Source organism: Argopecten irradians, chromosome 16 (genome assembly GCF_041381155.1).
Source record: "Argopecten irradians isolate NY chromosome 16, Ai_NY, whole genome shotgun sequence".
Classification (NCBI taxonomy): domain Eukaryota; kingdom Metazoa; phylum Mollusca; class Bivalvia; order Pectinida; family Pectinidae; genus Argopecten; species Argopecten irradians.
The window spans coordinates 32,069,149-32,084,370 of record NC_091149.1 but is presented as its reverse complement, the minus strand read 5'-3'; the positions used below and the strand labels follow the sequence as shown (position 1 = coordinate 32,084,370).

The window sequence follows — 15,222 nt, the reverse complement described above, 5'->3', positions numbered from 1 at the left end:
TTCAAACAAATTAGAGACAATGACAGTCGACAGTAGCTCCTAAATAACACACGAGGACCTTACATGATAAACCTGTAGGTGGTATATACTTTCTGATGCCAAGCAATCGACACATCATCACAGGGCTGGTATGTGTCTGTCCACATTAGCACACTGACAAGTGTTATTTAGTTCCGGAGTTTGATAAGAAACACCAGTGGTTCCAGATTGGTATAGTGGTACCTTTAGTTTCGTATACACACAAATACTGAATATACTTAGAACGAATACATGTAGATTATGTAATCTAGGTTGTAGTAGTACCCTGTGTAGGTATAAAAATATCAGGATAAAAAAAAATGTCGTTCAAGTATCAGCAGTACTGTAAGACCAGCAGTATTTCCTCCGAGATGCGTTAGTGATGCATTTTAGCGCGATCTGTTGAAGTAAACAGGATATGTTTGTTTAGATTCGTTTCGGGATATGAGATTAAGGGAAAAAGTGAACGATTCGGTATGTCTTTCGCACGGTCTCCGTCACACAGCTGACGGAGCATAGCAATCAGCTGACGGAGCATCGGGGCTGCTTTGACTCGTACGTAAAGCCGTTGATCATTTTTAACCAAAAAGAGTTCCGTATTCATGTAAGGAAGTCATGAAACATCGTGAATATGGAATTATAGATAGTACAAATTTCATTCAAAAAACATAATTATTGATATTGAATATAATTATGTTCCATGAATTAAGACTAAAAAGTAAACACTACAGCTTTTTAACTAAAAAGAGTTCCGCATTCATGGAAGTGGTTTGGAATTTAACTTATAATTAAATTTCTTATTTGCTCGCACGTTGATGCTGACTGGTTCAGAGTTACAGGTACAGCATGTACTAGTACGTAATATCTGGCTATAATGTCAGAGGAATTTATACCGAATCATAATCATTATCCATTCCTTCCCATTGTCAAAACTATAAGGGTCGCATTTTCACATTGCGCACCAAACATTACATTCTTCCAATCCTGAAAGGTGCAATGATTTACTCTGTAATTAATTGTGAGGTACCTGTGCCAAATTCTCCCTCTTTGAAACGTGTATAACACAGTTTTATAGCGTGTAGCCGGGGTTCCCTCCTCTTATGACATGTAGTTGATGATTAAACAAAAGCTTCCGGCTATGAATACGAAACCTCTCTGTCTATAGACAAACATCAACTCGTTAGAGCTACACACAAAATTGATAGAGATAACAGATATATTTTCACGAGCCTGTTGCCTCTCGACCTCACCTTCCCGAGGTCTCCGTTGTTCAAACTTTCTCAGCCGAGCCGCCATTACAACGGTGTCGGTAGGAAGGGTTTGTTGTTTTCGTTATTACAATGGTGGCCCTTTGTCGATTTTATTTGGCATGTTTACAGCCTTACTGGGACAAGAGAACCCGTTACCGATGGCCTTGTAAGTATCAGTGTGTTAATATCCTCATTTACACAGGATATATTAGCTGGCCACCAGACCCTTAGTTGCTGATAAGACTTTTTCAGCAGAGTTCTTTACTAGATTATCTCCCCCTAGTTTAAAGTCTAGAATCAGGCATGTAGTAGAGACAAAATCAATCAAGCCAAATTTTAGTGATTGTTTTTAATATTCTAGAGACTGGTGGCCAGTCTAAGGACACATGAACGTCCTCGAGTAAGGAGCATATTATTGTATATACGTTTAAAGTCTAGAATCAGGCATGTAGTAGAGACAAAATCAATCAAGCCAAATTTTAGTGATTGTTTTTAATATTCTAGAGACTGGTGGCCAGTCTAAGGACACATGAACGTCCTCGAGTAAGGAGCATATTATTGTATATACGTTTAAAGTCTAGAATCAGGCATGTAGTAGAGACAAAATCAATCAAGCCAAATTTTAGTGATTGTTTTTAATATTCTAGAGACTGGTGGCCAGTCTAAGGACACATGAACGTCCTCGAGTAAGGAGCATATTATTGTATATACGTTTAAAGTCTAGAATCAGGCATGTAGTAGAGACAAAATCAATCAAGCCAAATTTTAGTGATTGTTTTTAATATTCTAGAGACTGGTGGCCAGTCTAAGGACACATGAACGTCCTCGAGTAAGGAGCATATTATTGTATATACGTTTAAAGTCTAGAATCAGGCATGTAGTAGAGACAAAATCAATCAAGCCAAATTTTAGTGATTGTTTTTAATATTCTAGAGACTGGTGGCCAGTCTAAGGACACATGAACGTCCTCGAGTAAGGAGCATATTACTGTATATACGTTTCAATCCCTAAACTTCCAGGACAATCACTAAACTTCCAGGACAATCACTAAACTTCCAGGACAATCACTAATCTTCCAGGACAATCACTAAACTTCCAGGACAATCACTAAACTTCCAGGACAATCACTAAACTTCCAGGACAATCACTAAACTTCCAGGATATTTCGTTATTCTCTAGTACGTCGCCATCACTAAACTTCCAGGATATTTCGTTATTCTCCAGTACGTCGCAATCTCTTAACTTCCAGGATATTTCGTTATTCTCCAGTACGTCGCCATCACTAAACTTCCATGATATTTCGTTATTCTCTAGTACGTCGCCATCACTAAACTTCCAGGATATTTCGTTATTCTCTAGTACGTCGCCATCACTAAACTTCCATGATATTTCGTTATTCTCTAGTACGTCGCCATCACTAAACTTCCATGATATTTCGTTATTCTCTAGTACGTTGCCATCACTAAACTTCCAGGATATTTCGTTATTCTCCAGTACGTCGCAATCTCTTAACTTCCAGGATATTTCGTTATTCTCCAGTACGTCGCAATCTCTAAACTTCCAGGATATTTCGTTATTCTCTAGTACATTGCAATCCCTAAACTTCCAAGATATTTCTATATTCTCTAGTACATTGCAATCCCTAAACTTCCAAGATATTTCTATATTCTCTAGTACATTGCAATCCCTAAACTTCCAAGATATTTCTATATTCTCTAGTACATTGCAATCCCTAAACTTCCAAGATATTTCGTTATTCTCTAGTACATTGCAATCCCTAAACTTCCAATTCTCTAGTACATTGCAATCCCTAAACTTCCAAGATATTTCTATATTCTCTAGTACATTGCAATCCCTAAACTTCCAAGATATTTCTATATTCTCTAGTACATTGCAATCCCTAAACTTCCAAGATACTTCTATATTCTCTAGTACATTGCAATCCCTAAACTTTCAGGATATTTCTATATTCTCTAGTACCATGCAATCCCTAAACTTTCAGGATATTTCCATATTCTCTTGTACGAGTCCAAGACCAGGTGATAGTCAGAGAACATATAATGTTTTATACTCTACATTTTAGAGGTGGTGGTCAGGCCGATTAGGGGATATAATATTTAATATACCTATACAGGGGGATGCGGGGTGGGGAGGGGCTTAGAGGTGGTGGTCAGGCCGATTAGGGGATACAATATTTAATATACCTATACAGGGGGATGCGGGGTGGGGAGGGGCTTAGAGGTGGTGGTCAGGCCGATTAGGGGATACAATATTTAATATACCTATACAGGGGGATGCGGGGTGGGGAGGGGCTTAGAGTTGGTGGTCAGGCCGATTAGGGGATACAATATTTAATATACCTATACAGGGGGATGCGGGGTGGGGATGGGCTTAGAGTTGGTGGTCAGGCCGATTAGGGGATACAATATTTTATATACCTATCATCACACGGACCCTGTGTACTCTTACGGAGCAAAGTAATGTATACACCTCATTCAAGTTATAAACACATGATATATATATATATTTAAAAGCTACACATACATATCTTTTATTGAATGGAAACTATGAGAAAGCACAGAGAATGAACATCAATTATCCGGCGTTGGGCAGAGCATGGGATATATATATATACCATAGATTTCATTTGGCGATATAAGCGAATGATGCGTAGGTTTGTATACAGACAACTTTATGCCGGAAAAATTGCCATTGGAATTATGGTCAAGGTCATTTATATTAAGTGCCCACTACCTTTCCGAAAAAAACAAAACCCTTAAAATTGAAAACATTTCGAATTTGATGAAGTCGGTGACGCACCATAGAGTTTACCCAGAAAAGAATTTAACATCTTTAGCACGCTGTAAGTAAAACCATGAATGCTATTTTGACACTCTTGCATAGACCTTAAAGGCCCAATATCCGTATCTTTCTTATTTTTTTCTTGATTTAGAAGAATGTTGAAAAAAAATCCTGTTGTAAATCATGCATAGACAGGACTAAATCGAAGTCAAGATGAGCGATAATGATTCGTAATATTTCTTTAAAAATCAAATAAATATTAACTATCGCTAGGTGGGTCCCACTTAGTCAAACAAGCCGAAGTTAGCCGACAATGTAACGTCTTTGCCGAGAACGTCATGTGACTACTGTAACTACGTAACGTCTGTCCGAACTCTTCCGAAAACGGGTCATGAACTTTCCGACTTCCGTTCGGCAATACTCGTAACTTCTATGGCGACCAGTTTAAAATGAAGGCATGTTTACATGTATCGACTTTCAACAACTGCTGTACCAAAGTTATCAAAAAAAACATTATGAATATTCTTTAATATATCTTAATTTTAACTACATCTACAAATACTAACAATATCGGAGTCGAATTTAACTTGAATTTTTGTTGATAGTTACGTATAGTGTGGCTTTAATTGACTTGAGTTTAAACAGTGCACAAGCCTACATAATGTATGTGTTTAGCACCGTTAGTAGGAAGAAGATGTTTTAAAGCAGCATGGAGTTATTACCGCGACGATAATCTGATTAAAATAGTTTTCACATACCAGAAAAAAATGGAGTAAAATCGCTCCTGTTGGTTGTTTCTTAACCCACCATCATCAGATGGTGTCATCAGATGGTGGGCTATTCAAATTGCCTTTTGTCCGTGGTTCGTGGTCCGTCCTTTCGTCCGTCCGTCCGTTAACAATTCTTGTTATCGTTATTTCTCAGAAAGTGCTGAAGGGATCATTCTCAAATTTCATATATGTAAATTCCCCTAGGCCCTAGTTATGCATATTGCATTTTGGGACCAGTCGGTGAACAAAATGGCCGCCAGACAGCCATCTTGTATTTTGATAGTTAAAGTTTGTTATCGCTATATCTTAGAAAGTACAAAAGGGATCATTCTCAAATTTCATATGTAGGTTCCCCTAGGGCCCTAGTTATGCATATTACGTTTTGGGACCAATCGGTGAACAAGATGGCGGCCAGGCAGCCATCTCGGAACATGATAGTTAAAGTTTGTTATCGCTATTTCTCAAAAGGTATTATTCTCAAATTTCATATATATGTTCCCCTAGGGCCCTAGTTATGCATATTACATTTTGGGACCGATCGGTGAACAAGATGGCCGCCAGTAAGCCATCTTGGATTTTGATAGTTAAAGTTTGTTATCGCTATTTCTCAGAAAGTTTTGAAGGGATCATTCTCAAATTTCATATGTAGGTTTTCCTAGGGCCCTAGTTATGCATATTGCATTTTGAAACTGATCGGTGAACAAGATTGCCACTAGTAAGCCATCTTGGATTTTGATAGTTAAAGTTTGTTATCGCTATTTCTCAGAAAGTTTTGAAGGGATCATTCTCAAATTTCATATGTAGGTTTTCCTAGGGCCCTAGTTATGCATATTGCATTTTGAAACTGATCGGTGAACAAGATTGCCACTAGGCAGTCATCTTTGATTTTGATAGTTAAAGTTTGTTATCGCTATTTCTCAGAAAGTTTTGAAGGTATCAGTCAGGTTTCCTTAGAGCCCTAGTTGTGCATATTGCATTTTTGGATTGATTGGTCAACAAGATGTCCGACAGGTAGCCATCTTGGATTATGATTATTAAAGTTTGCTAGTGTTATAAATCTGAAAGGATCTTTCTCAAATTTCATTTGTAATAATATGTTGTAAAAGTTTGAAAAGCAGAGAAAAGATCCTCTTTCCACTGTCAGACGTAGATCATTCTTTGGTGGGCGCCAAGATCCCTCTGGGATCTCTTGCTTAACAAAAACAGAATTTCTGTTACTTACCGAAATCTTTAAGATTGGCAACATGGGCCTCAGTGTCATTTGAAAAGTTCTGCGTTTCCCAGTAATGGGAAGAAAAGGCGTCGGACTTTCGACTTATCATAATGTTTTTGAGAATCAATTAAACTACATTGTATGCTGGTACCTGAATGACATTGGATTGGAAGGATGATTATAGAAATAAATGAAATGCACATAAAACCCATACAATTTAAAACGTGCACATGTCGTTTTTTTATTTTGATTATTTATTGTGTGGCAATTGTCTAGCGTAACACTTACACCCTGAAACCACTATTATACACACTAGGATCTGGGCCCTTTATTATCAAGTTGCGGAAACGATAAAGAAATACACGTGTAACAAAATTACGTACACATTCTTTTTATAGATCCACGCCCGCTGTGATAATTTTCATGTAATAGATAACAATGTAACAATTAACACAAGAGTCACACGGACATGCACGCGCGCATGGTAAAACATAAGAGGTTGGGGTCAAGACGGGGGAGGGGAAGATACATGTGTAGTGGAGGGATCTCGGCATGTAGAGGGAGAGGGTCAAGAGAGGGGAGAGTGCTTGAACGGGATCTCGACGTGTATAGATCTAGAGGAGGGGGTCAAGATGCATGGGGGAGATGGTCGGAGTGCGGAATCTCGACATGTGAAGATCTAAAGGAGGGTGTCGAGAAGGGAGAGAGAGGGTCGTTAGTACGAGATCTCATCGTGTAGAAAGGAGGTGCAAATGTACTTTGTGTATCAAAGTGGAATTTGAGACATTTAAAATCAAAAGATAATACCATGATATTATGTAGTTTTAATGAAAAAAATGTTGACGAGAGCTGAGGTACATCAGATAGTAAGTAACTATAAACAGGCAATGGAGTTAATAGAAACACGGGTTGATCCATCGGCTCTTGTATTATACATATACATAAAAGATTGCCCGACAGCTGTCTTGGTAATAATTACCTAATTACAGAACAATTACCTAAACCTTTGTTATAGTAAAGATTTTTTCTTCTTAAAATGTATGTAAATGTGAGGCTGTGAGGACCGGGGTGTCGAATGGAATGCATGGTGCGAGTGCAGAAAAAAGGGAGGGGCATGTAAGCGACAGCCTGGAAGACTCAGGGGTTGGGAAGGGAAGTACAGTATGGTGTCCTCTAGAGGTCAAGGAAACTGATACTACGTACGTGTACCAGTATCGGCCATCGGATCATATACAGCTCATGATAAGTGAAAGTAGAGCGGGGGCCCGAGATGGTGGGATATATGGATCCTGTAATTGGGGTGGGGTGAGGTGATGGAAGGGGGTACATTTTGAGGTGATGGGAGGGGGTACATTTTAATTGGGCCCTTGGGGTGAGGGTGGGGGAGGGGGTATTTGCGTCCTTGGAGAGGCCAAAGAAACTCGATACTCCCAGAAGCTGAGGGGGTACACGGGAGCGTGAGATTAATGGTGTAGACAATGTGTTAATTAGTGTGGACATAAACGAGGAAATGAGGGGCCCCCAGGGGTGGCAGAACGGTTCGAAACGTAGAACAGTATATCTCTTGTCTCGTACCCAAAACGACGAAAAGTCTTATTGTACTGGTATGTAAAACTCCTTAAAATATATAAAAATATAATGTCTCCGATAATTCACTATTTACTAGTAGTAAGTGTAGTTTACGTTACCGCTTCCAACAATGCAGTAATCTGATTCTAGGCACTAGAAATCAATTAAAAAGTATTCCTCCGTAGTATACATCGATGTACGTAATTCCATTCATTTAATTGTAGTTTGTTTAAGACAACGTAAATTGTGAAGCGACGTCTGCAATGCTGGAAACCCACTGTCATTTCCACAAAATCAACGAAGGCCTTTTCGCATAATGAATTCAATAAGTTGATTTTTTGTTGTTTTATAAATATATCAATAGCATGTAAAAGGCACACTTCGCCAAACATTTTATATAGCGTCGCAAACTTTCAAACATATCGATATCGTTAGTGCAAGTTGCAGACTCAGTAAACGTAACGCCATTTTTGCGACAAAAATTGGAATATTCTAAAAATACATAAGGATATTATCATAGGCATTCGTGTTCAAAACAATTATTAGAGATTCCATTAAAACATATTTTACAGATATCTGAGAATTAGTTATAGTTTATATTGATGTATGTATCTGGACCCGAAAAGGGTGATTATTATAGACTTTATGATGTTTTTAGGGATTAGAAAAAAAATGCGGCCAATCTTAATTGTTCCACTATAGATCTGGTGTGCATGCGTCAATAAACACTTTTGAACTGTTATAACTTAATTATCATATTCCTGTGTTATGTGGAAAATATCCATTGATATGTGAGCGTATGCATGCTGATCTGCCATATGTACATGGTAATTATAACGGTACAGTCACCCCGTGGGGAGCCCTTGCATGCTAGTGATGCTGGCTAGCCGATCACGACCACGTGGTTGAGGTAAAATGTCGTCTGTTCACTAGGGAGAGGAAAACATGGATGTCAGGCCTTGTGTTTGTGATTCTTGAGGACTAATTCACAGTGAAGTTTCGGTAGAGTATAGCTTTATTTCAGTTTTAGTTTTTTAGGCGACACTTTTATGGTGTCTTTTATCCTGGCACGAACTTTGCCATATTTGTCGACTTGCCAATCGTTCTGACTTACCGGTGTATATTTATATACTGGGGCTAAGGTTTATAGTGATCATAAATAACTATAACTCCTTCTCAGATTATTCCTGTAACCATTCCATTACCTAGTCAAAATTCTCTAAAAGGTATTTTCAAGCCCATCCCATCTCTAGCGCATTTTAATTAATTGTTTAATAGGTTTTCATTTAAAGCTGGACATTCATATGTCAAAATGAACTAAATTGATATTTTCTGACCACTTGAACACACTAGTTTGACGTTCTTACAGTTAAAACAGGAAAAAAACCTTATACATGTACAATATATAAAAAACGCTGTTGTTGACAGAACGTCAAACATCTGTGATTTGAATAATAAATCATCATAGAACTTGACTGAAAAAACCTAACTTAATACCATTTGACCAACCATGCGACCAACCATGCATTATAAACTTCATAATTATTTCCTTTTAAAGATCCTGTACAAAATGCAAATAAGCCTTTTTTGTCCACAGCAATGATTTTGTTCTGATGCACTCTTATTATTTTGAGACAGAAATATATGTATATAAATATGGTTGTAGGTTTGATTCGGTAGTTTTACGACCTATTAACAACCAGGCCAGGCCATTTTAAGTAAGACTTGCCAGGTTTGATGGTGGAGGAAATTGGAGTTCCCAAGAAAAGCCGCCGACTAGCGTTCAGTACCTGGAGACTGCCCCACAAGGGATTCGAATTTGCTATCCAGAGGTGTCGGGACATCAACCACTTCTGCCCTCAAATTATAAAATAGGGTTAATGTAAAACATATAACTGTATTTGACATCAATTACAAACCAGTTAAAAGTACATGTAACTTATACAAGAAAAATAATACCAACACCACCAAATCACATAATATGTAAAAGTATATTTTAATTGATTGGTAGCTTCTTTAATATAAACTCTTAAAACTTAATATCCAGAATATCTGCCCCTTTTGATATTAAAGGCCCACTACCTGCAGGTAGGGCGTAAGAATAGCACCTGCTGCCCCTATTGCATGATCGTAAAAGGCGACTAAATTTAGGATCTTATCTTTTCTCTTCTTGCTAACTGACTTTATCTTTCCTAATGCCTCCCTTGGCACCGCCTCACTGTTGGCCTTGAGTTGAGCGTTCGCCCCTGTGAGGAAGGCTCTGGGTTCTGTCCCCTGGCCGAGACACACCAAAGTCTATAAAAGTGGTAGTTTCTGCTCCTGCTTAACGCTCAGCATACAGGGAGTGGGACGACTGGTTCGCCCGTTGTCAGTATATAATGTGACCGGGTGGGGTTTGTTGCTTGGTGTCTTGGCGGCATGCTTCAGTGATATAGCACTATAAAAAGGGCAACAGTTCCACTATACAAGAAGACACAACATGAATATACCACAGTCTCCCAAAACACGCACCTCGCTCAACATACATGCAACACACCGCATACATGGGAGACCGTCCTTACATGACCATAGCTGTTAATAGGACGTTAATTAATCAAACAAACAAACCTTTCCAAAACGGCTTTTAATTTTTAAAATGGGAATGTAAAATGAGATCAATAATTTTGTAGAGTTGCATAATTTATTAAATTACTGTTAATACTACATGTACACGGATCATCACCTTCTGAACAGTTTGATTAGAATGAATAAAATGCTAATTTTCAAAACGCGGGTCGTTGACGGCAAAACAGCGAAATGACTATTGTTATTGCAAAAGGAGCGGGTCGGTGTGACTTGTAAATAGTGTTAAATACGGTCTCTGTCTCTCAGCTGACGGAGCATGCTTCTTTGGCTCAGTCGGTAGAGCCGTAGATTTCCATGCCGGAGACCCGGGTTCGATTCCTGGTCGGGGCACTCGACAGGAATGTGTATTTTCCCTGTTCTTCTACATTGGCGCCCAACTAAATAACCCATGGTATAGGTGGTTAAAGAGTCTCGGGTTGAGATTTAGGAAATCTCAAGAAAAACAGGGGGAGTAGTGTAAAAGGAGCGGGTCGGTGTGACTTGTACATAGTGTTAAATACGATGTCTGTCTCTCAGCTGACGGAGCATGCTTCTTTGGCTCAGTCGGTAGAGCCGTAGATTTTCACGCTCGAGACCCGGGTTCGATTCCTGGTCGGGGCACTCGACAGGAATGTGTATTTTCCCTGTTCTTCTACAGTTATGATATATTACACAGGAAATCTGGCATTATTTGGTGATGTAACGTTATCTTAGGCCTTCAGTATATATTTATGATGTTATTGTTTTTAAGAAACCTTTATATTTTGCTCCAGAAAGGTAGTGGGCCTTTAAATAAACAGACTAGGTATCTACATTGTAACATGGCTGCCACCACTGTACACAGTACGAGGTGTAAAGCACCTGGTAATAAGCAATCCACCATGTTTTATGAGGAGACACAGTATGTGTGATATTATTACCTGCTAGAACGACCTTGACCCATATGTCTGTAAGTGTGTTACACAGGGTCTATGGTCTGTGTGTTTATCTACCTCTTAATTGTTCTTTTGATCGCAACTTTGTCTGACAGTACTTGCCTTCTTCTTTTTATTTTGTCAATAAATTCAATCAAACTGATTATTGAAAATGAAATAATGAAAAAAGATAAAATTTTGTTATTCTAGGGAGACAACTTGTGGACAGCTTGGTATCGTATCAAATTTACTTTAGACCAGGTACTGGTGCCAAGTGTAAAGCTAACATTGTTACTGAGGGTAAATGAGTACCATATGTCTGTACATGTGTTACACAGGGATCTATAGTCTGTGTGTTTATCAACCTCTTAATTGTTCTTATTAGTCTCAACTCCTCAAAACCTATATACATTTATATAATAAAAAAAAACATGTAGCAGGACTGGACTGGGTTGATCATCGGTGACCTGGTAGCTCAGTCTGTAGAGCACTCGGCTAGTGTTCGGAGGGTCCTGGGTTTCGAATCCCAGTTTGGCCGCTACATTTTCTCCTCTCCTTATTAACATAAGAACGACAGAATAATTTGGAGGATATAGTTCTGTATCTCTTGTTTGTCCATAGTGGGATTTACCATTATGAAGTGGCTAAATCTCATAGGGGTATCAGTATAAGGACTGAATTCTTCCTTGAAATGTTTTATATACATATTCTTTTAGTATTACTGGTCTGAGATGGACAGGGATACCTCAACTCATGTGTGAAATGTTTGGTAATCCTGGTGTCAGCCATAATCTCCCATTCTTGTTGAGATAATGACAGACCCATCTGAGAGTGTTACAGGCCATGATCTACACTCCATTCTTCTGACAGATATTTACATATATCTAGAGGAGGGTTTACTTAAAATGTTCTTCGTGTAAATACATGTCGGTCATGCAAACATATACATTACTGTACATATGTAACAGAAGAGGGGAAAATGTAAGCAGCCAGACAGGGATTCGAACCTGGGACCCTCCGATCACTAGCCAAGTGCTCTACCGACTGAGCTACCTGGTCACCGATGATCGACCAAGTCCAATCCCGCTGCACTCCTCCCTCCTTTCTCGAAGTCTTCGCCATCAATGACATACGAGACTCTTCCAAACACCACCACCGCCGGTTATTTAGTTGAGCGCCAATTCTGTAACAGGAGAGGAGGAAATGTAGCGGCCAGACCTGTATTCGAACCGGGGACCCTCCGAACACTAGCCTAGTGCTCTACCGACTGAGCTACCTGGTCACAAATGAGAGAGACCCAGTCCAATTCGGCTACACATATACAAGATTATGTTCTGCAGTGATAAATCTACGTGCGCGTCCCGAGTCCTGGACTCACAGAATTTTAAAAGGACCCATGAAATTTCTGGGAATGGGTATCTATAACACTGTGGGACCCATTGTTTTCACAAAAACTATTGAAAAGGACCCACGAAAAATAATCGTAGATTGAACACTGGTTCTGGATGTAAATATTTATATTTATTGACAAAAGTTAACGGTAAGGTTCACAAGGGATTTGACTCCTGAACTCTCTTTGATATTTATCACCTTATGCAATACAAGGATAGTTAAAAAATAGTATGTGAGAATATGGTGTAATTAAAGTTTGAATATAGAATTGAGTGTTGCGAGATGGTGGGAGGGAGGGGGTGTGACAGTGACATGATCAATACTTTACCATCGACTGGGTGAACTTATAGTATACTGTCTCAGAATAGTTTGATGCTTATATGTAAAGAGTATCTGTTATCCTTTGTCTATCTTATATTCCTGTCCCATACCATCCTTACCATCCAAGCTAAAACTGGTTGGGTATTTATGTATATTATTAGAAATACGTCTGAATATTAAGAATATTTAAAGCTTTGCTAACTTTCCCCCCATTATCATCTTCAGAAACAAATATGTTGGGCTGCTAGCTGTAACATTTGTTTTTGTCAGAAGCTTTGGAATTTTCCTCAATATCTCGTATTTCCCATATTGTTCTTGAGAAATATTCTTCAGCTTTGTTTTTCTTTCCAAGTTTGCATAACAAGAAATTCCAAAGCAGATATATTTCTATACATCAGAATTCTTTTATTCTGAAAATTGCCATTGCAGATTCCTTCTGAATGTTAAATTACTCTTCTTGTAAACATTTTTGAGGCACTATAGAGCTGGAATGCTACCCATGACCTTGACTGACCTTTAATGCCCTTGACATGATTGACCATTTGGTCAAGTATCACAGTGACCATAGTGACCATGAGATAGCATGCTGAGGCCAGGAATGGCACATGTTTGACTGATCCAATGCATGTACTGTGTACAATACAGAGGTAGTCAAAGGGAGGGATTAGGATGAGAAGGTCTACAGGGGTGGTAATCTGTAGGGGGGAATTAGAGGCTACATGTAGACTAGTAGGGGAAGAGGTCTACAGAAGATCTAGGATGGGGGGGATGCTGTACTGGGAGGTAAGTTGAAGGGGTGGTGGAGTGGAAGGGTGCTATACAAACATCACTACTAGTAGTACTGGGGTCCATACAGCTCAGTAAGGGGGAGACATTGATAGAGTAATTAGGAGACAGTGGTGTACATGTAGGTAGTTGACTTATATTGTGATATACCAGCTGGTAATAGGGCCTGTCAGAGTGTACTGTATACATACATACAATACATGGGGTAGAATATACACATTTATATATATATATCTGTGTGTGCAAGAAATAAGAAATCTGAGGATGGCAAGCACAACAGTATAGTATACTTCAAAACATTCATACAGGTATTTTTAAGAATAGCATATACAACTGAAGCCTGATGGATGTAATTTTCACAAGACCTCTAGCTGGGTCACTAGTGTAATGCTCAACTAAAAACTAATCTCTCTAACCTAGCCATGATCAGTGTTAACACATAAATAGGCTCTTATATTATGGAAGAAAAAATTAAAGGCCCACTGCCTTCTGAAATGGCTTTTAATTTGTAAAATGATTATGTAAAACAAGATTGATAATGTTGTAGAGTCGCTAAAGTTATTAACCTACCATTAATTAAATAATACTACATGTCTGTATCATACCTTCGGAACAATTTGATTAAAATAAATAAAATGTTGATTTTCATAAAGCGGGTCTTCATATATGTTTCCCGCCATTATCCTAAATACCTTTAAAGTTCTATCTCATGTAAGTTTCACTCTTACAAACTGTTTTCATAATGTGTGAATATGGTTGCTTACATATGATGCTTCAGATCGATAAAAGCACCAACATACCATTCAGATAGAGGGAAGAAATATCATGCATTATAAAAATAGTTACAGAACAATGTCATGTTTAAAACTTTCGGGTAATATCAAAAACCTGAGTTGCATCACGTGACCCACATCAGCAATACAAATTTGACTTGATCATATGTCAAATATCAGCAAAACCCGTAAAGATTGGAACAGCTCGGACGACTTCTAAGCTATTTTAACGTGTACACGAGAAAAATCAGTATTTAAATTCAATTTTTTATAATTTTGCGAATATGAACAATACAATTGTTCATAAATATGGAAAGTTTAAAACATAGAGAGGCAGAGAAAAATATGTAGAACACTTTACATGATTTTACTATGACAAAAAGACAGCAAGTCATAGACCATACAACTTTAAAGCAACGCTTAAATGATATATGCTTTTGATTTCAGGATGCTTAAATTAACCCGTTAAAATATTTCCTGATGCGATGATAACATAATTTTGCTATTGACCTTGACATTATGAGCATGATTTGTTGACTTAACAAGGATTCCAAAGGCTCTTATTTATCTGCTAAATGTCATTACTTAATTAATTAACTAATTTGTTGAAGAATTGCTGATGCAATGTGAGGGAGAGGTCAGGAATTGTTTGTTATAATAATAAAATATTTTTGAGAGTTTCCTAAAATATTTATAAGAAATGTATATTGATAAATTTGCTTGTAAATTATAATAAAAAAATATGTCAATTTCCTTCAATTACACGTAGTTTTGTCTCATTGTGTTGGAGTTATGAATATGCTAACATAT

The 15,222-nt window shown here is 38.1% G+C and overlaps 1 protein-coding gene across 6 annotated transcripts in view; it reads left to right on the top strand.

The window, feature by feature from the left end:
* Positions 1–15,222, top strand: part of LOC138310319 (twitchin-like) — a 136,389-nt gene that overhangs the window by 84,031 nt on the left and 37,136 nt on the right. The window lies entirely within an intron of this gene.